This window comes from Rhinoderma darwinii, chromosome 10 (assembly GCF_050947455.1).
Source record: "Rhinoderma darwinii isolate aRhiDar2 chromosome 10, aRhiDar2.hap1, whole genome shotgun sequence".
NCBI lineage: Eukaryota > Metazoa > Chordata > Amphibia > Anura > Rhinodermatidae > Rhinoderma > Rhinoderma darwinii.
In genome coordinates, this window is record NC_134696.1 from 12,666,567 (window position 1) to 12,691,361 (window position 24,795).

The window sequence follows — 24,795 nt, forward strand, 5'->3', positions numbered from 1 at the left end:
ATAAGACTTTTTATAATAACCCGCCATCCCCCAGAAGTAAGAGCATATTATAATCACTTCCGTGATATTTACTTACAGGCAATGGCCATTCCTATGAATCCTATTCTAAACAGGATATTTTCGGGAAAGAAATTTCCCGTTTCACTGTAAAAGAAAAAGAAAAACGCTCAATGTTAAATAATATAGAAAAATTGTCAGAATTGTTTCATCTTAATAATCAGCAGTCAGATAATAATCTATAGGACTGAGGATATGCGTTTCTCTGTCCTCTTGCAGCTCCTCTGGGTAATGGAAGCCATTTTGTTAATTAGATATTTCCTCCTTATTTAAGTAATTACCTTATACATTCCCAAACTATAAAAGTCGTGTAATTCTCCATCTTACCTGATGTACATCAGTGGGGGGGCATGGCTGTTGATAACAGTCAGTGGGTAGCTACCAGAGAGCCAGGCCACACACCAAAAGGCCAAGAAGATGGTGAAGAATCCCAGTCCATTGATTTCCATAATAATGAAAAGTCGCCAATCAATTAGAAAATCGCGCTCTGTGTCAATTCACAGAAAGTAAGACCGCGCAGCAGTCAGGGGAATATTTATAACCTCTCATCATCTCTCTGTGACATCATAGCTCCGTGATATCATCATGATGTCACAGTAAGGTCAGTTCTGCTGCTGTCAAGGGGAATTCCCAACTTCTCAGCTCTCTGTGACATCATAGCTCCGTGATGTCATCATGATGTCACAGTAAGGTCAGTTCTGCTCTGGAGCTGCCATGGTTTAGTATCTGCTATGAATTATATCTGCTAAGGGCTTCGCAGACCCCAAAACACAAGTCATTGATGTAGTGACATTTTAGCGTCTTTTTTCACAGAGGTCAATGTAAGGTCATCTGTTATACTGTGCTAATAAAAAGTATTTACCACCCTCCATTGATTTTTCCATGTTGTTTTGGGTGATGGCATTGTTTCACAGGGGATTAAATTTGGTAAAACAAGACTGACAGGACCAATGATGGCATCACCCCCATATAACACAACCTCTAACATTTATATGAAATAACTGAGACCCAGACCAAGATGTGGGGTAAAGTGGGGGTCGGCCACAGCTTTTATTATTAACAATAAATTTGAGGACGTTGTCCGCTGGTTGGATAAACACATTGCAAGATAAACAGGTCACCCTGGGTGCCAGAACATTGCAGGCGCGATGGGCATGCTCCAGTTGTTTCCGGGTGATTTCACGAACGGTAGAGACAAGATCCTCCTAGAACCGCCGCTGTGACATCTGGAACAGAACAAAATGATCAAAACAGGATGAACATAAAAACTCTGAAAAAATAATAAACAAAATGACATTTAAGGCTATGTTCACACGCAAACTCAAAAACGTCTGAAAATACGGAGCGGTTTTCAGGCGAAAATAACTCCTGATTTTCAGACTTTTTTTAACAACTCGCGTTTTTCGCAGCGTTCTTTACGGACATTTTTGGAGCTGTTTTTCAATGGAGTCAATGAAAAACGACTTCACAAACGCCCCAAGAAATGACCTGCACTTCTTTTGACGAGCCGTCATTTTACGCGCCGTATTTTGACAGCGACGAGTAAAATAAAGGCTCGTGGGAACAGAACATCGTAATTCCCATTGAAAGCAATGGGCAGATGTTTGTAGGCGTATTAGGGGCGATTTTTCAGGCGGAATTCGAGGCGTAAAACTCCCGAATTACGTCTGAAACCACTGCGTGTGAACATACCCTAACTCCTTAACACAATGCCTCATACATGTACGTGGCAGTCGTTAAGGGGAAGTACGGAGCGGGATCACGGGCTGAGCTCGCTCCATACTTAGCGGGTATTCGCTGTGTAATATGGCCAACACCTCACTGCAACGGACAGAATCAAAAATCACTTTGTCTTCCCGTTTAACCCCTTAGATGCCACAGTCAATCACGACCACAGCATCTAAAGCATTAGAATGAGAGGGGCGACCCCCTCCGACGTGCCCTTGTGCCCCCACGATGCTATAGCGGGATGCCGATGGTTATCATGGCAGCCTGGGGGCCTAATGAAGGGTCTGCCATCTTTGTTCTCCGGCAGGGCTTCATAGGTGGCTGTAAAAATCATGATATACTGCAATACTTTAGTATTGCAGTGGATCGTGTGAGCAATCCAATAATCGCTGGTTCAAGTCCACTAGGGGGACTTCTAAACTGAATTTTAAAAAGTTAAATAAAGTTTTTTGCAAATATCCCCAAAAATAATATTTACATTTCTAAAAAAATTCCCTCTTGCCATTTTTTCTGTAGAGTAATGTTAAACAACATATAAGTTAGCATAACTGATATCGCCGCGTTTGCAAAAGTCCGAACTATTACAATCTGATGTTATCTAACCCACTCGCTGAACACCGTAAAAAAAACAATAAAAATGTTTAAACACCCAAATTGCTGTTTTTTGGTCACGTTAGTTTCCCCAAAAAATAGAATAAAACCTAGTCAAAAAGTCGCACCCCAAAATGGTAACAACAAAAGCTCGCCTCGCAAAAAATAAGCCCTCACATCGCTCAATCAACGGAAACATAAAAAAGTTATGGCTCTCAGAATTTGGTGACACAAAACAAATTTTTTTAACAAATAGTTTTACAAAGTGGTAAAACATGAAAAAAATATAAAGTCGATATCGCCGTAATCGTATTAATCCGTAGAATAAAGTGAACATGTAGTTATTACTGCACGATAGACGCCGTAAAAACAAAATCCCCCAGAAAATGGCGCATTTGCTTTTTTTTTTTTTTTTTTGCTAATTTCACCCCACAAATAGTAATAAACTAAAATAAAAAAAAATAAATTGGTCGTGTCATTAAGGAGTCAAATCAAGAGAGGGAGTGGGGGAGGGAAAGACGCCAAGCTGCAGGGTCCAAAGAGGACGAAGGGCATTACTATCTTATAGGGAGCTCTATAGCCCCCCTACCATGTGATCACTGGCCAATCCCTGTAGATCATGATGATGTGATGCCACCCCCCATTTATTTATTCTTAAAGTGACCCCCCAGTCAAAGCTCCCAACCGTATGCCCCTGGGGAACTGAAAAGCTCTATACAGTGATCTGCATGTAATATAATTATTAACCCGTTGATGTTGCAACCAATTTTTTCGATTAAGCTGCAAATAATTTTTTCCGCTTTTGTCTTCCTTCATTGTGACCATTTTGCAGTACATTTAAATTAGCATTTAAAGGAGCACTCCACTTTATTCTTTTTATTGCACCCTCCATTTGTACATTGGTGTTTCACTGGAGTGCTGTGTGTAGAAATACTTACCGATCCCCGAATTTTGTCGTTTTCCGGGTCCATTCTGACCTGGTCTAGAATCACTGCTGTTCAGAATTCCTGGAAGTCAATGCATTCCTATGGAGCCTCGTTGTGGCCTCGTTGTGGCCTCGTTGTGGCCTCATTCTGGCCTCGTTCTGGCCTCGTTCTGGCCCCGTTCTGGCCTCGTTCTGGCCTCGTCCTGGCTCCCATAGGAATGCATTGAGAGCCTGAGTTCCGGTTTATTCAAAAGCACAGTAACTTCAGACAAGTCTGGGGGAAGGTCACGTGAGCGGCGTTGGACCCGAAAAATACAAGATGCGGGGATCGGTAAGTATTTTGCTCACAGCACCCCACTGAAACACCAATATACAAATGGAGGGTGCAATAAAAAAATAAAGCGGAGTGCTCCAATAATTTATCTTTATTTTTATTGTTTTTTGAAGTTTTTTAAGCCCTTCATCATTCACCATAAATAAGATGTTATTGTTCGCGTCAGAAAACTGTTATAGGGGTCAGTAGCTGTCACTATTATTGGGGTCAGTAGCTGTCACTATTATTGGGGTCAGTAGCTGTCACTATTATCGGGGTCAGTAGCTGTCACTATTATTGGGGTCAGTAGCTGTCACTATTATTGGGGTCAGTAGCTGTCACTGTTATTGGGGTCAGTAGCTGTCACTATTATTGGGGTCAGTAGCTGTCACTATTTTTGGGGTCAGTAGCTGACACTATTATTGGGGTCAGTAGCTGTCACTATTATTGGGGTCAGTAGCTGTCACTATTATTGGGATCAGTAGCTGTCACTATTATTGGGGTCAGTAGCTGTCACTATTATTGGGGTCAGTAGCTGTCACTATTATTGGGGTCAGTAGCTGTCACTATTATCGGGGTCAGTAGCTGTCACTATTATTGGAGTCAGTAGCTGTCACTATTATTGGGGTCAGTAGCTGTCACTATTATTGGGGTCAGTAGCTGTCACTATTATTGGGGTCAGTAGCTGTCACTATTATCGGGGTCAGTAGCTGTCACTATTATTGGGGTCATTAGCTGTCACTATAATTGGGTCAGTAGCTGTCACTATTATTGGGGAAATAAAAGCAAAAAAGCAAAATACGGGCGTTTTCCATGCGCTACTGATCAGTATGGTTGCCCATACACGTAAAACCAAATTCCTCAAAGGTACCAATGTGGTCGGTATTATAGGGATTTTATTGGTACAATGGTAAATATAAAACACAACTGTTTAACAGTGAACAGTTTCGAAACCGAACCGGTTTCTTCCTCAGGTAGTATATAAATAGATGGGTGTGGTGCCAGTTAAATAACCTAGTGAAAGGTCAGTTAGAGGCAAGAACTACCGGGTCGGTTCAGAGATAAAAGACCAACCCAAATTACATAACATACATATAATCACAACTGATAAAACAAAGATAAAAAATATATATATATATGAAACATATATGTATATATATGTCCAATGAAAGACAATTATTTCCTATACATAATAGTTGGAAGTTGTCTGGTTGGTAAAGACATACTATATTAACGTAATTGAACACATATATATACAAAATATATACAAAATTCTGCACATATATAATTACATTGTCTAAAAATATAATTTAATAGTATATTAAAAACGAATTATTAAAAGGAAAATATGTTATATTAAAAAATATTTTTAAAATATATTGATTAAAAATGAGGAAAAAAGTTAAAAATGCACTACCATTTCATTCTATTTTTCAATTTTGCTATATAAATTCGTAAATGTTCAACCAAAATCATTTTTATACAAGTTCTATGTGTGTACATATATATATATATACCTTTTTATATATATGTTCTTTGCATAATTATACTGTTTTCATGGAAATTATAATAATGTCAATTTTATCATTATACTAATCTTGATGTTACTTTCAGAAGATCGAATTTTGTGTTTTTTATTATTAAAATGAAAAAGGAAAAATCAAGTTTTTTCTTTTTTTCTTTTTTATTTTTCCAGTACGATCTTTGCCAGTTCTTAAAGAATTTCCTATATATATTTATCTATAATGAAATTCTTATTTGTTTGCATATAAAGGGACTCATCCAGAGCGGGTTCGTTTCATTAAATTATGATCTCTGTGATTTCATTTAAACCTTCAGGTTTTAGGGTCTTTAATTTATATATCCAATATATTTCCCTCTTGCACAGTAAATCGTATCTATCCGCTCGGCTTTCATTTATCTGTTCAATCGGTGTAATATTAAAACATCTAAAATCATTGTTATGAAACAGAGTACAGTGTTTAGAGATACTGTGCAAAAGGAATTTTTTCTTGCAGTTGGAACGATGTTTATTTAGTCGACAGTGTAGAAATTGGATGGTTCTTCCCACATATTGGAGACCGCAAATACAGTCAATAAGGTATATAACATAGTTGGACTGGCAATTTAACTGCATTTCAATTTGAAACTCATTTTTTGTTTGGTTTGATCTAAAAATGTCTGTGGTACGTATACTAGAACAGCATAAACAGTTCTTTTTTTTGCATTTAGAACTACCCTTTGTGTGTGAATTTGGGCACATAGTATTTTGTTGTTGCGTCTGTTGTCTTCCAGGAAAATTAATCCTACTCGGTGCTAAAATATTTTTCATAGTTCTAGCTCTCTTAAAAGTTATCATGGGTTTCGTAGGTAAGCTATTTTTTAAAAAAGGATCAATCTGTAAAATGTGCCAATGTTTATTCATGATGTTTTTGATATTTTTATGTGCAGCATTATATTTAGTAATGAAATTGAAGGAGAAAAATTTTTTTGTTGGTTGTTCATCCTTCTCTTTTTTTATGTCTGTTGTATCACTCAATTCGATACCATTTGATAGTATGTCCTTAGTGGGTAGGCAATCCTTTTGGCTTAAAATCACTGTTTTTTTGTATGCATCAGAGAGGAGTTTTTTTGGATAATTTTTCTCTTTAAATCTCCTTAATAAAATACGGCTTTGATCATTAAAATCTTTATTCAGTGTACAGTTTTTCCTAATTCTTTTATACTGACTATATGGGATGTTTTTTAGCCACTTATGATAGTGACTACTCTTGTAGTCCAAATAGCTATTGCTATCAACTTTTTTGAAATGTGTACGGGTAATAATTTTACTCGTGGTCTTGACTATTGTTAAATCCAAAAAATCGATTTCAAGTGGTTGTATGTTGAAAGTGAAATTCATCCCCCAGGTGTTATTATTTAATGTCTGACAGAACTCTGTCGCTGTAATAAAATCACCTTCCCAGACTAGGAACAGATCATCAATGAATCTTCTAAATAATAAAATATTACTGTTTGCCCATGGATGTTGCCAGATATATTCTTCCTCAAACATTCCCATGAAGATGTTCGCATAACTAGGAGCTACCCGTGTCCCCATTGCTGTGCCTCTTACTTGATGATACAATTTCTGATCAAATGAAAAAACATTATTCTTTAGGATAAATTCCATGCTATTGCAAAGAAAGTTAGTTTGTATAGGTAATAATTTAGTATCCCTCTCCAGTCTTGTTTTCAATTTTTCCAGACCTAATGTGTGTTCGATATTACTATAGAGTGCGGTCACATCTAAGGTAATAAATAATAAGTTTTCTCTCATTGGAACTTTGTTGAGATCCCCAATTAATTGCGTAGAGTCTTTTATTATTGGGGTCAGTAGCTGTCACTGTTATTGGGGTCAGTAGCTGTCACTATTATTGGGCTCAGTAGCTGTCACTATTATTGGGGTCAGTAGCTGTCACTATTATTGGGGTCAGTAGCTGTCACTATTATTGGGGTCAGTAGCTGTCACTATTATTGGGGTCAGTAGCTGTCACTGTTATTGTGGTCATTATCTGTCACTATTATTGGGATCAGAAGCTGTCACTATTATTGGGGTCAGTAGCTGTCACTATTATTGGGGTCAGTAGCTGTCACTATTATTGGGGTCAGTAGTTGTCACTATTATTGGGGTCAGTAGCTGTCACTGTTATTGGGGTCAGTAGCTGTCACTGTTATTGGGGTCAGTAGCTGTCACTATTATTGGGGTCAGTAGCTGTCACTATTATTGGGGTCAGTAGCTGTCACTATTATTGGGGTCAATAGCTGTCAATATTATTGGGATCAGTAGCTGTCACTATTATTGGGTTCAAAAGCTGTCACAATTATTGGGGTCAGTAGTTGTCACTATTATTGGGGTCAGTAGCTGTCACTATTATTGGGGTCAGTAGCTGTCACTATTATTGGGGTCAGTAGCTGTCACTATTATTGGGGTCAGTAGCTGTCACTATTATTGGGGTCAGTAGCTGTCACTATTATTGGGGTCAGTAGTTGTCACTATTATTGGGGTCAGTAGCTGTCACTATTATTGGGCTCAGTAGCTGTCACTATTATTGGGGTCAGTAGCTGTCACTATTATTGGGGTCAGTAGCTGTCACTATTATTGGGGTCAGTAGCTGTCACTATTATTGGGGTCAGTAGCTGTCACTGTTATTGTGGTCATTATCTGTCACTATTATTGGGATCAGTAGCTGTCACTATTATTGGGGTCAGTAGCTGTCACTATTATTGGGGTCAGTAGCTGTCACTATTATTGGGGTCAGTAGTTGTCACTATTATTGGGGTCAGTAGCTGTCACTGTTATTGGGGTCAGTAGCTGTCACTGTTATTGGGGTCAGTAGCTGTCACTATTATTGGGGTCAGTAGCTGTCACTATTATTGGGGTCAGTAGCTGTCACTATTATTGGGGTCAATAGCTGTCAATATTATTGGGATCAGTAGCTGTCACTATTATTGGGTTCAAAAGCTGTTACTATTATTGGAGTCAGTAGCTGCCACTATTATTGGGGTCATTAGCTGTCACTATTATTGGGATCAGTAGCTGTCACTATTATTGGGTTCAAAAGCTGTCACTATTATTGGGGTCAGTAGCTGTCACTATTATTGGGGTCAGTAGCTGTCACTGTTATTGGGGTCAGTAGCTGTCACTATTATTGGGGTCAATAGCTGTCAATATTATTGGGATCAGTAGCTGTCACTATTATTGGGTTCAAAAGCTGTCACAATTATTGGGGTCAGTAGTTGTCACTATTATTGGGGTCAGTAGCTGTCACTATTATTGGGGTCAGTAGCTGTCACTATTATTGGGGTCAGTAGCTGTCACTATTATTGGGGTCAGTAGCTGTCACTATTATTGGGGTCAGTAGCTGTCACTATTATCGGGGTCAGTAGCTGTCACTATTATTGGGGTCAGTAGCTGTCACTATTATTGGGGTCAGTAGCTGTTACTATTATTGGAGTCAGTAGCTGCCACTATTATTGGGGTCATTAGCTGTCACTATTATTGGGATCAGTAGCTGTCACTATTATTGGGTTCAAAAGCTGTCACTATTATTGGGGTCAGTAGCTGTCACTATTATTGGGGTCAGTAGCTGTCACTGTTATTGGGGTCAGTAGCTGTCACTATTATTTGGGTCAGTAGCTGTCACTATTATTGGGGTCAGTAGCTGTCACTATTATTGGGGTCAGTAGCTGTCACTATTATTGGGGTCAGTAGCTGTCACTATTATTGGGGTCAGTAGCTGTCACTATTATTGGGGCCAGTAGCTGTCACTATTATTGGGGTCAGTAGCTGTCACTATTATTGGGGTCAGTAGCTGTCACTGTTATTGGGGTCAGTAGCTGTCACTATTATTGGGGTCAGTAGCTGTCACTATTATTGGGGTCAGTAGCTGTCACTATTATTGGGGTCAGTAGCTGTCACTATTATTGGGGTCAGTAGCTGTCACTATTATTGGGGGTTGCAGCTGTCACTATTATCGGGGTCAGTAGCTGTCACTATTATTGGTGTCAGTAGCTGTCACTATTATTGGGGTCAGTAGCTGTCATTGTTATTGGTGTCAGTAGCTGTCACTGTTATTGGGGTCAGTAGCTGTCACTATTATTGGGGTCAGTAGCTGTCACTGTTATTGGGGTCAGTAGCAGTCACTGTTATTGGGGTCAGTAGCTGTCACTATTATTGGAGTCAGTAGCTGTCACTATTATTGGGGTCAGTAGTTGTCACTATTATTGGGGTCAGTAGCTGTCACTATTATTGGGGTCAGTAGCTGTGACTATTATTGGGGTCAGTAGCTGTCACTATTATTGGGGTCAGTAGCTGTCACTATTATTGGGGTCAGTAGCTGTCACTATTATTGGGGTCAGTAGCTGTCACTGTTATTGGGGTCAGTAGCTGTCAGTATTATTGGGGTCAGTAGCTGTCACTATTATTGGGGTCAGTAGCTGTCACTGTTATTGGGGTCAGTAGCTGTCACTATTATTGGGGTCAGTAGTTGTCACTATTATTGGGGTCAGTAGCTGTCACTGTTATTGGGGTCAGTAGCTGTCAGTATTATTGGGGTCAGTAGCTGTCACTAAAATTGGGGTCAGTAGCTGTCACTATTATTGGGGTCAGTAGCTGTCAATATTATTGGGATCAGTAGCTGTTACTATTATTGGGGTCAGTAGCTGTCACTATTATTGGGGTCAGTAGCTGTCACTATTATTGGGGTCAGTAGCTGTCACTATTATTGGGGTCAGTAGCTGTCACTATTATTGGGGTCAGTAGCTGTCACTATTATTGGGGTCAGTAGCTGTCACTATTATTGGGGTCAGTAGCTGTCACTATTATTGGGGTCAGTAGCTGTCACTATTATTGGGGGTTGCAGCTGTCACTATTATCGGGGTCAGTAGCTGTCACTATTATTGGTGTCAGTAGCTGTCACTATTATTGGGGTCAGTAGCTGTCATTGTTATTGGGGTCAGTAGCTGTCACTGTTATTGGGGTCAGTAGCTGTCACTATTATTGGGGTCAGTAGCTGTCACTGTTATTGGGGTCAGTAGCAGTCACTGTTATTGGGGTCAGTAGCTGTCACTATTATTGGAGTCAGTAGCTGTCACTATTATTGGGGTCAGTAGTTGTCACTATTATTGGGGTCAGTAGCTGTCACTATTATTGGGGTCAGTAGCTGTGACTATTATTGGGGTCAGTAGCTGTCACTATTATTGGGGTCAGTAGCTGTCACTATTATTGGGGTCAGTAGCTGTCACTATTATTGGGCTCAGTAGCTGTCACTGTTATTGGGGTCAGTAGCTGTCAGTATTATTGGGGTCAGTAGCTGTCACTATTATTGGGGTCAGTAGCTGTCACTGTTATTGGGGTCAGTAGCTGTCACTATTATTGGGGTCAGTAGTTGTCACTATTATTGGGGTCAGTAGCTGTCACTGTTATTGGGGTCAGTAGCTGTCAGTATTATTGGGGTCAGTAGCTGTCACTAAAATTGGGGTCAGTAGCTGTCACTATTATTGGGGTCAGTAGCTGTCACTATTATTGGGATCAGTAGCTGTTACTATTATTGGGGTCAGTAGCTGTCACTATTATTGGGGTCAGTAGCTGTCACTATTATTGGGGTCAGTAGCTGTCACTATTATTGGGGTCAGTAGCTGTCACTATTATTAGGGTCAATAGCTGTCACTATTATTGGGGTCAGTAGCTGTCACTATTATTGGGGTCAGTAGCTTTCACTATTATTGGGGTCAGTAGCTGTCACTATTATTGGGGTCAATAGCTGTCACTATTATTGGGGTCAGTAGCTGTCACTGTTATTGGTGTCAGTAGCTGTCACTGTTATTGGGGTCAGTAGCTGTCACTATTATTGGGGTCAGTAGCTGTCACTATTATTGGGGTCAGTAGCTGTCACTATTATTGGGGTCAGTAGCTGTCACTATTATTGGGGTCAGTAGCTGTCACTATTATTGGGGTCAGTAGCTGTCACTATTATTGGGGTCAGTAGCTGTCACTATTATTGGGGTCAGTAGCTGTCACTATAATGGTGGCAGTAGCTGTTACCTCTAGAGGATCTGGCTGTTACTGCATGGTGGGCTATGGTTGTCACTTATCAGACCCTCCAATCTACCTACCAACTCTCATCTTTTGAATTGGTTGCTATGGTTACTTCTGGGAAGATGTGGAGTCGAAAAATTAGCAGTTTTCCCCCCATTCTTTTCGGATTGGGGCAGCGACGGAGGCGGTGGCATGGGGATTGGGTGAGGAAGTGGTAAAGTGGATAGGTCGATGGGATTCCCGCCGTTTCCAGCTGTATGTGCGCCCTCAGTTTATATCAGGGGTCTCAAACTCGGCCGGGTAAGTGGGCCGCATATAGAAAAAATGGGAAGTTGACGGGCCGCATTACTTTCAAATTTGATACAATACAAAATTATTGTTAATCAATTAGTTATTTGAACTACTATAACACTATATTACTAGAATAATAATACTACATTACTATAATACTAGATTACTATAATAATAGCACTAGGTTTAAAATTTGAGATATTTCTCCACGTGCTTATTTCAACAATCCAGCTTTCCAGTTTAAGTGTCGCTAAATGCAGTCCGGCGGCTCAGTTAGCACACATGTCAAGATTGGGCAGCCCCTTTTTAGATAGTGCCGCAGTGCCCTCTGTGGATGCTGCCGCAGTGCCCTCTGTGGATGCTGCCGCAGTACCCTCTGTGGATAATGCAACACACCCCTAGATAAGTCCACAGTGCCCTCTGTAGATAAGGCCACAGTGCCCTCTGTAGATAAAGCCACAGTGCCCTCTGTAGATAAGGCCACAGTGCCCTCTGTAGATAAGGCCACAGTGCCCTCTGTAGATAAGGCCACAGTGCCCTCTGTAGATAAGGCCACAGTGCCCTCTGTAGATAAGGCCACAGTGCCCTCTGTAGATAAGGCCACAGTGCCCTCTGTAGATAATTCAACACACCCCTAGATAATGCCAGTGTCCTCTTCAGATACTGTCACACACCCACTTGTAGATAACGCCACAGTGCCCTCTGTAGAGGCTGCCACAGTGCCCTCTGTAGAGGCTGCCACAGTGTCCTCTGTAGAGGCTGCCACAGTGCCCTATGTAGAGGCTGCCACAGTGCCCTCTGTAGAGGCTGCCACAGTGCCCTCTGTAGAGGCTGCCACAGTGCCCTCTGTAGAGGCTGCCCCAGTGCCCTCTGTAGAGGCTGCCACAGTGCCCTCTGTAGAGGCTGCCACAGTGCCCTCTGTAGAGGCTGCCCCAGTGCCCTCTGTAGAGGCTGCCACAGAGCCCTCTGTAGAGGCTGCCCCAGAACCCTCTGTAGAGGCTGCCCCAGTGCCCTCTGTAGAGGCTGCCCGAGTGCCCTCTGTAGAGGCTGCCCCAGTGCCCTCTGTAGAGGCTGCCCCAGGGCCCTCTGTAGAGGCTGCCCCAGTGATGTCAGGGGCTTACCCAGAGCTGGAGTCCCAGGCAAAGCGCTAGTAGGCTCTTCCTGGGACTCCAGCTGTGCTCCTGACATCACTGGGATTCCTGCTCTGGGGAAGCCCCTGACATCATTGTCGATGTATGGACAGCAATGTCAGAGGCTTCCCCAGAGTCCCGGAGCAGAGCCGATAACAGCGCTCTGCTCGGGACTCCGCTCTGGGGAAGACCCTGACACACTGTCCATATATGGGCAGCGATGTCAGGGAATTCCACAGAGTCCCGGAGCAGAGCCGACACCAGCGCTCTGCTCGGGACTCCGGCTCTGGGGAAGCCCCAGACATTGCTGTTCATATGTGGACAGCGATGTCAGGGAATTCCACAGAGTCCCGGAGCAGAGCTGACACCAGCGCTCTGCTCGGGACTCCGGCTCTGGGGAAGCCCCAGACATCGCTGTTCATATGTGGACAGCGATGTCAGGGAATTCCACAGAGTCCAGGAGCAGAGCCGACACCAGCGCTCTGCTCGGGACTCAGGCTCTGGGGAAGCCCCAGACATCGCTGTTCATATGTGGACAGCGATGTCAGGGAATTCCACAGAGTCCAGGAGCAGAGCCGACACCAGCGCTCTGCTCCGCTCTGGGCAAGACCCTGACACACTGTCCATATATGGGAAGCGATGTCAGGGAATTCCACAGAGTCCCGGAGCAGAGCCGACACCAGCGCTCTGCTCGGGACTCCGGCTCTGGGGAAACCCCAGACATCGCTGTTCATATGTGGACAGCGATGTCAGGGAATTCCACAGAGTCCAGGAGCAGAGCCGACACCAGCGCTCTGCTCCGCTCTGGGCAAGACCCTGACACACTGTCCATATATGGGCAGTGATGTCAGGGAATTCCACAGAGTCCCGGAGCAGAGCCGACACCAGCGCTCTTCTCGGGACTCCGGCTCTGGGGAAGCCCCAGACATCGCTGTTCATATGTGGACAGCGATGTCAGGGAATTCCACAGAGTCCCGGAGCAGAGCCGACACCAGCGCTCTGCTCGGGACTCCGGCTCTGGGGAAGCCCCAGACATCGCTGTTCATATGTGGACAGCGATGTCAGGGAATTCCACAGAGTCCAGGAGCAGAGCCGACACCAGCGCTCTGCTCGGGACTCAGGCTCTGGGGAAGCCCCAGACATCGCTGTTCATATGTGGACAGTGATGTCAGGGAATTCCACAGAGTCCAGGAGCAGAGCCGACACCAGCGCTCTGCTCCGCTCTGGGCAAGACCCTGACACACTGTCCATATATGGGCAGCGATGTCAGGGAATTCCACAGAGTCCCGGAGCAGAGCCGACACCAGCGCTCTGCTCGGGACTCCGGCTCTGGGGAAGCCCCAGACATCGCTGTTCATATGTGGACAGCGATGTCAGGGAATTCCACAGAGTCCAGGAGCAGAGCCGACACCAGCGCTCTCCTCCGCTCTGGGCAAGACCCTGACACACTGTCCATATATGGGCAGCGATGTCAGGGAATTCCACAGAGTCCCGGAGCAGAGCCGACACCAGCGCTCTTCTCGGGACTCCGGCTCTGGGGAAGCCCCAGACATCGCTGTTCATATGTGGACAGCGATGTCAGGGAATTCCACAGAGTCCCGGAGCAGAGCCGACACCAGCGCTCTGCTCGGGACTCCGGCTCTGGGGAAGCCCCAGACATCGCTGTTCATATGTGAACAGCGATGTCAGGGAATTCCAGAGTCTCGGAGCAGAGCCGATACTAGCGGCTCTGTGTCCCGCGGGCCGCAGATGACAGCCCCAGGGGCCGCTTGCAGCCCGCGGGCCGCGTGCTTGAGACCCCTGGTTTATATGATAGTCCAGTCGTAATCCCTCCTTCTCTACACTCCCTCCTGCTCCCCTCGTCGCTTTTTCTCTCCTCCTCCATGTTTCGCTTGCATCCTTACTCGTTTTGTTAATCAGTGGTTTTATTTTTCAGGACCCGCGGGCCGATTGGTGTGGATCGTCGGGCATTCCTACGTTCATTGGGGGGCGGAGCGGGCAGATGTTCGGCCGGACGGGCGGCAGTTGGGTTTTCGGCGGGAGGATGTAGTCGTGCGGTGGCTTGGGAGTAGGGGGATGCTGTGGAGTCGGGTGTTGCCGGACGTGCATCGGTTTGCACTGATGGACAGGGCCCCGGATGTCTTGGTGTTACATGTCGGGGGTAACGATTTGGGTAGTCGTCCTTTTCGTGAGTTGATCAGGGATATAAAATACGATCTACTCAGGTTATGGTCCGTTTTCCCGCGTATTAAGGTGGTGTGGTCAGAGATTGTCCCGCGGAAGCTTTGGCGGCATGCATGATCGGTGCCGCGGTTAAATAAAGCCAGGGTAAAGGTTAATCGGGCAGTTTCGGGTTTCATGGTGAGAAACGGGGGGGGGGTCTTCGTGCGTCATTATGACTTCGAGGATGGCCAGGGTAATTATTAGCTAGGTGATGGTGTGCACCTGACGGCCGTGGGGATTGACCTGTGGACTCTGCGCCTGCAGGAAGGTATCGAAAGGGCCCTCTTGTTGGGTGGGGGCTTGCATACTTAAAGGTGTCTAAGTATGTTCGTGTGGCGGATTGGGGGTCCTTGGAGTTGGTGGTAAATTACTGTGGGGGGGGATTCATAGGGGGTATGGTCCGTCCCCAATTTATTATGGTTGGTAGTCTGGTCAATTTGGGCTCCTGCTGGGTGGTGTCCCGAGGAGTGGTCAATTTGGGCTCCCGCTGGGTGGAGTCCCGGGGAGTGGTTGCGGTTGAGGTCAGCCAACTGCAGGTATACCGGTGCCCCTGAGCCAGTAGGGTGATGGTTGGGAGTAAAATACTATGCAGGTGGGCTGTTTCGTGACAGACTTTTGTAGCTCCAAGGACTCCCCTTCCATAGTTATTATTATTTGTAAATTGTTGTTCTTGATGTTTGTTTGTAAATAAAATGGCTGCTGTGGCCAAATTTATCCAACCCAAGTGTCTGAGTCTTATTAGAGGGACAGGGGGTTTGGGAAAAGGTATGGCCATTAATGGGGAAGGTGAGCAGGTGAAGCCACTTCCCCCCGGTAGGAGTGTACGCACTCTACAGTCCCCTGATCATGGTCCAGTGCCGGCAAGTGCTGTGATTTGGCAGTCTGTATTGACTGGCCAATCACAACGCAGACGTATTATTTTACCAGCATCTCCTGCTCTGTGAGGGCTCAACTGTGTCCTGAGCCTGACAGAGCCAGATGCTGTGTAGATAGGAATGAAAATGAACATAAAGCCGGCAATCAGTCCCCTCACCAGCTGATAAAACACTACAACCACCATCATCTGGTGATCAGTGTCACCAAACCAGTCCTTAGTCCTGTCTTCAGTCCTGTCCTCAGTCCTCTTATCACCTGTACCCAGCTGTATACCCCTAGATTGCCCACTGCCTGAGGTCCTGGTTAGGTAGCAACGACACTTCTCATTTAGAATTTGGTAGGTAGGTAGGGTTTCCACACTTTCAAATACAGCAGGGTCAATGGTGGACGCTCCGCTCCTATGGTTCAGTTGAAATGTAAAAAAAACAACGCTCATCAGACCTGTCATCGCCTGTCATCAGACCTGTCATCGCCTGTCATCAGACCTGTCATCGCCTGTCATCAGACCTGTCATCGCCTGTCATCAGACCTGTAATCTTGCCTGTCATCAGATGTGTCATCGCCTATCATCACCTGTCATCAGACCTGTCATTGCCTGTCATCAGACCTGTCATAGCTAATTGTAATATTAGTAAAAACCCAAAATAAACTAAATATTTTCCCTATAGCCAATACACTATGCCCTGTAGGCAGCTGTAATAGTAATGGAGGGAGTGACCCTCTCACCCGGGTTATAAAGCTGGGTGAGAGGATAAAATGCAGAGTAGATGTGTAACCTTAGCAAAAAAAAATATTTTCATATGTTTTTTAATAAATGTATTTTCTGGGCTGCATTTTATGGAATGGTGGGTGGGTTAGCAGTGGGACCTGCCATTCCACCTCCCTCCAGTGCAGGATTTTCAGGCTGCCAACTTCACAACTAATAATTCTTACTATACCCCTAGATGAATACCATGAGATGTGTCCGTCACATAGTCACAATTCTCACTATACCCCCAGGTAAATTTCTTGAGGGGTGTAGCTTCAAAAATTGGGTTACTTCTGTGGGGTTTATAATATTTTGACACCTCAAATCGTCTGTAATCACGGCACAACATGATAAATACCACCATAGTGGGCCTGAAATATTGCATAGTGCTCCTTATTTCCTGAGCCGAACCGTGTGCCTAAACACCAGTTTACATCCACATGTGGGGTGTTGCCGTACTCGGTTGAAATTGTGTACAAACTTTTGCCGTGCTATTTCTCCTATTACACCTTAGGAACAAAAATGGAGAAATTTAGATTTTTCATTTTTCATGGACCAAACAACTGTGGGGACAAGTTTTCTAGGCCACTAGATTAATTCCTTTCTTTTATGGGTATAGATTCCAAAATGGCATCATTTTTGGGGGTTTCCACTGTATTGATACTTCAGGGGCTCTGCAAATGCAATATGGCGGCCTAAAAGCATCCCAACAAAATCTGTGCTCCAAAAATCCAAATGGCGCTCCTTCCCTTCTGAGCCCTGCTGTGGGTCCAAACAGCAGTTTATTACCACATATGGGATATTTCCGTAATCAGGAGAAATTGCTTTACAAATGTTGTGGTGCTCTTTCTCCTTTATTCTTTCCAAAAATTAGAAAATTCTAAGTTTTTCTTAGAAAAAAAGTAGATTTTCATTTTACAAATTAATTTTGACCAAAAAAACAATAAATTGTAAATTTCACCTGTTATTCCTCTGAAACGCCTAAAGGGTTAAAACACGTTGTGAATGCTGTTTTGAATACTTTTAGGGGTGCAGTTTTGAAAATGAGGTGTTTTATGGGGGTTTCTAATATATGGACCCCTCATAGCCACTTCAGACTGAACTGGTCCCTGAAAAAATTGCCTTTTGAAATTTTCTTGAAAATGTGAGAAATTGCTGCTAAAGTTCTAAGCCTTGTAACATCCGAGAAAAACGAGGCACACATAAAGTAGACATATGGGGGATGTGAACTAGTAACTATTTTGTGTGGTATTACTAATTATCTTACAAGCAAATACATTTACATTTTATAGAAAAATCAAAATTTTTGTAAATTTTCTTGTTTTTCACAAATAAATATTGAATTTATCGACCAAACTTTTCCACTAATATAAAGTACAACATGTCCCAAGAAAACAATCTCAGAATCGCTGGGATAGGTAAAAGTATTCCCAAGTTATTTCCACATAAAGGGACACATGTCAGATTTGAAAATATCGGTTTGGTTTTTAAGGCCAAAACAGGCTGGGGTTAAAGCCGCTTACTTCTGTGTATTAGATCGCATGTAAGGGCCTGAGGTAATTCCTTTTATGGCTAACAATTACTGATGGATTGCTAGAGCGACATAAGTCTGGTGATCGATGATGAGATATTGCAGAGCAAGGGGCCCATATACTGTTCTTGCATGTGGCCCCCGGCTGTCTACAGCGAGTGCATGGAGTACATTGGGGCCGGTCACATGACGAAGAGTCGTGTCGTCATAAAGGAAGACTGTGCGTCTAGACTTCCGGTCCCCACGGCAGAGCCGACAGCCTATGAGAACCAGCCGGAGGCCGGTCCTCATAAGCTTCCTGTCAGTGTGACTCTCATCGTCACACTGACAGTTTATAATACGTTACACTACCTAGGTAGTGTAATGTATTATAGCAGCGATCAGTGCCGCAGGTCTTCAAGTAAAACAAGTAAAAAATAAAGTAATAAAAATGTTTCATAAAAGTGTAAAAACAAATTATAAAAGTTACAAAAACAAAAAATGCTTTTTTTCCTATAATAAGTCTTTTATTATAGGGAAAAAATGAAAATGTTAAAAAAAGTACATATATTTGGTATGACCGCGTTCACAACGACCTAAACTATAAAACTATAATATTATTTTTTCCGCACGGTGAACAGCGCAAAAAAAATAATTGAAAAACTATGTCAGAATCACAATTTTTTTGGTCATCAACCCTCCAAAAATATAGAATAAAAAGTGATCAAAAAGCCGCATGTACCCTAAAATAGTACCAATAAAAACTGCAGTCCGTCCCGCAAAAAACAAGCCCTTACAAAGCTTTTTTGACTGAAAAATAAAAAAGTTATGGCTCTCAGAATATGGTGACACAAAAAAGAAATAATTTAATAAAAAAGTGATTTTATTGCGCAAATGCCACAAAACATAAAAAAAACTATATACATCTGGTATTGCCGTAATCGTATCGACCCGCAGAATAAACTAAAATGTAATTTATAGCGCACGGTGAAAAGTGTAAAAAAAAAAAAGACAAAAAACATTGTCAGAATTTTTTTTTTGTCACTTTGCTTGCCAAAAAAATCTAATAAAAAGTGATAAAAAAATCACATGTACCCTAAAATGGTACCAATGAAAACTACAGATTGTCCCGCAACAAATAAGTCCTCGCATGGCTCCGGTGAAGAGAAAATAAAAAAAGTTCTGTCTCTCAGAATATAGCGACAGAAATTGTGCAGTGTCCAAAAGCTGATAAGATCGGGCGCCATTTATCAGTGCGACATTGGCCACATATCTGCGGATTATTATTTATTTACCAAATTATTATACCCTCTTATTATGTCCTGATGTACTCTGCCCAGCCTACATATACCCCCACGTTATAAACTGAAATACCAGCAAAACCCCAAACAGAACAGTTACCAAGCAAACTCTGCGCTCCAAAAGCCAAATGGCGCTCCCTCCCTTCTGAGCCCCACAGCGTGCCCAAACACCAGCTTACGTCCACATATATGATATTTTATATCCGGGAGAACCCGCTCAACATTGTATGAGGTATTTGTCTTCAGTGGCACAAACTGGGCACAACACATTGTGCATTAAAATGGCATATCAGTGGAAAATTTTAATTTTCACTTTGAACCATCCGCTGCGCATTAACGCCTTTGCGCACCACGACTTAATAGCATGTCGTCGTGCAGGGGGTTATATATGGAGCGGGCTCATGCGCTGCGCCCGCTCCATATTCTGCAGGTGTCCGCTGTGTATTACAGCTAACACCCGGGACTATGGACAGGAACAGCGATCGAGGTGTTACAGGAGCCTGTAAAAATGATATTATACTGCAATACATTAGTACTGCAGTGTATTGTACCAGCGACCTAATGATCGCTCGTTCCAGTCCCCTAAAGGGACTTTTGGGAGGTTTCCACTGTTTTGGTACCTCAGGGGCTTTGCAAATGCGACATGACACCGGAAAACCGTTCCAGCTAAATTTGAGCTCCAAAAGCCAAATATTGTTCCTTCCCTTCTGAATCTTGCTGTGGGTCCAAACAGCAGTTTATTACCACATATGGCGTATTGCTGTAATCAGGACAAATTGATTTACAAATTTTGGGGAGATTTTTCTCCTTTATTCATTGTAAAAATTAAACATTTCTATGTTTTTTCATAAAAAAAATAGGTTTTCATTTTCACGGCCTAATTCCACTAAATTCAGCAAAAAAACTGTGGGGTCAAAATGCTAACTATACCCCTAGAAAAATTCCTTGAGGGGTGTAGTGTACAAAATGGGGTCACTTTTGGGGGGTTTCCACCGTTTTACTCCCTCCAGGGCGTTGCAAACGCGACATGGCACTGAAAACCAATCCAGCAAAATCTGCGCTTCAAAATCCAAATGGCGCTCCTTCCCTTCTGAGCTCTGCCGTGGGTCCAAACAGCAGTTTAGTACCACATATGGGGTATTGCTGTAATCGGGAGAAGTAGCTTTATAAGTTTTGGGGTGCTTTTTATTCTTTATTCCTTGCAAATATTATTTTTTTTCATATTTTGTTCAGAAAAAAGTAGATTTTTACTTTCACAGGCAAACTCCAATAAATATAGCAGAAGACCTGTGGGGTCAAGATGCTAACTATACCCCTAGATAAATTCCTTGAGGGGTGCAGTTTCAAAAACCGTGTCACTTTTGGGGGATTTCCACTGTTTTGGCACTACAAGACCTCTTCAAACCCAACATGGTGCCTAAAATATATTCTAAAAAAAGGAGGCCACAAAATCCACTAGGTGCTCCTTTGCTTCTGAGGCCGGTGCTTCAGTCCATTATCACACTAGGGCCACATGTGGGATATTTCTAAAAACTGCAGAATCTGGGCAATAAATATTGTGTTGCGTTTCTCTGGTAAAACCTTCTGTATTACAAATAAAATGGATTACCAATGAATTGCAGCAAAAAAAAAAAAATTTGTCAATTTCCCCTCTACATTGCTTTAATTCTTGTGAAACGCCTAAAGAGTTAAGAAACTTTCTGAATGCTGTTTTGAATACTTTGAGGGGTGCAGTTTTTAATATGGGGTGATTTATGGGGTCTATCTAGTACATAAGGCCCTCAAAGCCGCTTTAGAACTGAACTGGTCCTTGTAAGAATCGCCTTTTGAAATTTTCTTGAAAATGTGAGAAATTGCTGATAAAGTTCTAAGCCTTGTAACGTAATAGAAAAATAAAATAATGTTCAAAAAACGATGCAAATATAAAGTAGACATATGGAATATGTGAAATTTTAACTATTTTGTGTGGTATTACTATCTCTTTTACAAGCAGATACATTTAAAATTAGAAAAATCATAATTTTTGCAAATTTTCTCAAAATTTTGGTGTTTTTCACAAATAAGCAATGAAATTATTGACCACATTTTTCCACTAATATAAAGTACAATATGTCACGAGAAAACAATCTCAGAATCGCTTGGATAGGCAAAAGCATTCCAGAGTTATTACCACATAAAGTGACACATGTCAGATTTGAAAAAATGGGGCTGGTCCTGAAGGCCAAAATGAGCTCGGTCTTGAAAGGGTTAAAGGGCCAATACATGAGGAATGAAGTAAATCATAATTTTTATAAAAACAATGCAAAAAGCTCACGATTGGCCCCCAATATAAAATAAAAAGAGGGGAAGCAGGATAAGAATGGATAATCTGCGTTGGTCCCGCACTTGACCTTGGGTGACGAAGAAAAGTGCAGAGTGTAAAGTCCTTATACCTACAATGTGGAGATATAGATAAAGCTGCATAAACCAGCCAAAGCCACTGGGGGCAGCAATGTATAAAGGTCAGCAGCGTGGAGTGGAAAGGTATAGATGGGATTGTACGTGATTCACTGGCTCTGGTTGTACGATACAGTTATGGGGGACGTCCAGTTTATATAACACAATCATTAAAAAACCCATTTAAGGCATTGTGATTTATTAGAGGGGAGTTCCTCATTCAGGACCCTCACCCATTAATACCCCGAGCCAGGGGCGTAGCTAAAGGCTCATGGGCCCTGGTGCAAAAATTCAGCTTGGGCCCCCCTACTCCTCCCCAACACCACCAGACCCCTGTGCACGCCAATGCCCAGCTAGCTTGCCCGACAGACCCTATGAATGCCCCCACACTATAATGCCCCCACAGTATAATGCCCCCACAGTATAATGCCACCACACAGTATAGTGGCCCCCCATAGCTGCCCCCACACAGTATAATGCTCCCCATAGCAGCCCCCACACAGTATAATGCCCCTTATAGCTGACCACCACAGAATAATGTCCCCATAGTTGGACCCCTACAGTATAATGCGCCCATTGTTGCCCCTCGCACTATAATGCCCTCCAGAGCTGTGTCAACAGTATAATGCCCCTATAGCTGCCCCCACAGTATATTGCCACCCATAGCTGCCACATCAAGTATAATGCCCCCCTACAGTATAAAGCCCCCATAGCTGTCTCATTCAGTATAATGCACCCGCAGCAGCTGCCATATAACCCCCCCCCCCTCCAATACCCAGTATAATGCCCCAATAAGTATGTACCTAATAGAAAACTTCTAACATAATTACTTACCTATCCCCGTTCCCACGATGGGTGGAGGATCCTTCTCCTCTGCACTGTGCTGTGAGTGACTCGGCGCAGACAGGCTTAGGGGCCGGGGTGCCGTTTGCGACCCCTATAGCTACACCACTGCCCTCATCTATAAAGAGCGTCTCTCTGGTGGAACCAGCACATCCGTGTATTACATAGAGGGTCAGTATTTTGTTCCCTGGTGGTCTTGGGTAAGGAAAAGGTAAATTGCTGTCTTCTTGGTGGTCTAATAGTTTACCATCCTCCACAGGCTCTAGTGGTGTGTCTGGCCGCTGACGGGAAGCTGAATGCAATATTCACATCGTGATCGAATTCCCTCCCCACACAACATCGATCATACAGATCATGGAATAACATTCGCAACCCCTTAAAAACCTTAAATAAAAGTCAAGCATACAAAATAGTTGGAAGTAAAAGGCTGTGGTGTTTATTATGGGTAACATAAAAATATTAATAAATCTTTATAATCAACTTGAATGAATTAATAAATAAATAATTAAATAAATAATGTCCAATAACGACATAGAGACAACCCACTAACAAACTCCGCGACGGGGATTCTGTCCTTGAACAAGGGAGGGCGGGCGGGAATTCTGTCCCTGAACAAGGGAGGGTGAGGGGGGGAATTCTGTCCTTGAACAAGGGAGGGTGAGCGGGAATTCTGTCCTTGAACAAGGTAGGGTGGGCGGGAATTCTGTCCTTGAACAAGGGAGGGTGGGTGGGAATTCTGTCCTTGAACAAGGGAGGGTGAGCGGGAATTCTGTCCTTGAACAAGGGAGAGTGAGCGGGAATTCTGTACTTGAACAAGGTAGGGTGGGCGGGAATTCTGTCCTTGAACAAGGGAGGGTGGGCGGGAATTCTGTCCTTGAACAAGGGAGGGTGAGCGGGAATTCTGTCCTTGAACAAGGGAGAGTGAGCGGGAATTCTGTACTTGAACAAGGTAGGGTGGGCGGGAATTCTGTCCTTGAACAAGGGAGGGTGAGCGGGAATTCTGTCCTTGAACAAGGGAGAGTGGGCGGGCTACTTCAAACAGCTTCTTCAGACAATCTGCTGATCCGACCAGACATCCTTTTATCCTCCAGCATTTCCCGCCGCTCAGCTCCTCAAACCAATCCCTGGACAGTTTCCAACATCTGCCTGGTCACAAGGTCAAACCTGAGGAAACTTCTAGAACAAGGTAAATACCGTAAAGCCACACCCCAAAGAAGGGGTGTGGGAAGACACCAAAAGACAAAATAGGGGGAAAAGCAGAATATAGGAAAAACAAGGGAACAGAATAATGGAAAAGAAAGAAGAAAAAAGGGTAAAAGGGGGTGCGAAGTGATCCCATGTGTCCCCCACGCTATTCGCTCTAAAGGGGGTCCTCTCATTAGGTTTAATAAGGGGCCGCCAGGCTCCCCTGAGTCCGGACTATCACGTGTACACATTTTGTAGCAAGATTTTTTTATTGATAAAATGTACGTCTTATAGTGTAAAAAATATATTAATATTTTTCATAATTCTGAATTTTGCTACAAAAACATTGAGACGTTCTTATTCCTCCAGGTTCATGAGGACAGATCTATGGAAGACTCAGGATTATTATTATTATTATTATTATTGACAGTAATGAAGACAAAAACAGGTTTCAGGTGGTAGAAAATGACTTTACTAAACCGTTTTATAAGCCAACAAACAAGGACCATGAGGATAGTAAACAGTCCGCTGCTTCTCTCTCCTTGTGGTAAGATGATATTTGGGAGAAGGGTTGGAGGTGGTGGATGTCTCGGCACTTGGTTGTATAACCAGAGCTTCTGCAGTTTGAGATATTCCTGCTCGGCTGTGACGTGCCATTCCACCTCGCTGAAGAATCCGCTGGTCATAAACGGATCTTGTAGATCTTTCTCCCTGATGTAAGTTGTTTTTTGGAGAAAGGTTGGAGCTGGTAGATTTCGTGGCATTTCCAGAGCCTTTGCAGTTTGAGATGTTCCTGCTCGGCTGTGACGTGCCATTTCACCTCGCTGTAGAGTCCGCTGGTCATAAACGGATCTTGTAGATCTTTCTCCCTGATGTAAGTTGTTTTTTGGAGAAAGGTTGGAGCTGGTAGATTTCGTGGCATTTCCAGAGCCTTTGCAGTTTGAGATGTTCCTGCTCGGCTGTGACTTGCCATTCCACCTCGCTGTAGAGTCCGCTGGTATAAACGGTTCTTGTAACTCTTTCTCCCTGATGTAAGATGATATTTGGGAGAAAGGTTGG